Source organism: Oratosquilla oratoria, chromosome 1, assembly GCF_046742065.1.
Source record: "Oratosquilla oratoria isolate Oo_2021 chromosome 1, ASM4674206v1, whole genome shotgun sequence".
Taxonomy (NCBI): domain Eukaryota; kingdom Metazoa; phylum Arthropoda; class Malacostraca; order Stomatopoda; family Squillidae; genus Oratosquilla; species Oratosquilla oratoria.
Window position 1 is genome coordinate 91,711,491 of NC_134777.1, and position 961 is coordinate 91,712,451.

The window sequence follows — 961 nt, forward strand, 5'->3', positions numbered from 1 at the left end:
TTCACTAGAATCATTACAGAGAAGAATGACCAAAATGGTACATGGGCTCAGAAATTTACCTTACGAGGAGAGGCTTAGGCACCTTAATCTGCACTCCCTGGAAAGACGTAGAGCGTGGGGTGATTCAATACAGGTGTTCAAGTGGGTCAAAGGCTCTAACAAGGGTGACGCAAACAAGGTCATCATATTAAGATAACAGGCAGGACTCACAGTAATGGATTTAAATTGGACAAATTTAGATTTAAGAAGGAAATAGGTAAGAATTGGTTTACTAATAGAGTGGTCAGCGAATGTAATAGTCTTATTTACCATGTAGTGAGGGCTGAAACTATCAGTTGTTTTAAGAAACAATTAGACAATTTTACTGATGGGGATAACAGGTGGTGATGGACATGGAACTGCCTAGTGTAGTTCTTATGGTCTCTTGCAGTCTCCTTCATTCTTATGCTCTTATGTTTTTATAATTATTTTTAATAATTTGTCCTGTTTCATGCTCTTTTCTTTGGTAGGATATATGTCTTGTCCTATCTCATTTCCAATTCTCATAAGCATTATTTTAGCCTTTGTTCCAGTACTACTTCTAATTTATTGTAATTTTATTTACATTCATTCTATATTATTTTGTTTTATCATATTTTATTTTAATTTATCTAATTTTGTTTTATCTTATTTTGTTTTATTTTATTTTATTTTATTAAACTTTATTCTATTCCATTTTATTTTACTCTATTCTATTCTATTTCATTCTGTTTTATTCAATTTTGTTTTATTTTGATTATTTATGTCTTTATCTGCCACTTCTTTTCTTCTGATCCTCTTCCACTTGACTATAGTAGATATTTCCACTGAACTTAGCTCAACAAAACACACTTTGCAAGCTTCTTTCCCCATTGAATAGTCGTTTATCTATAATATTGCTGAATCCAATCCGTCTGTATTAGTGTAAGCTATTTTCAGTCTT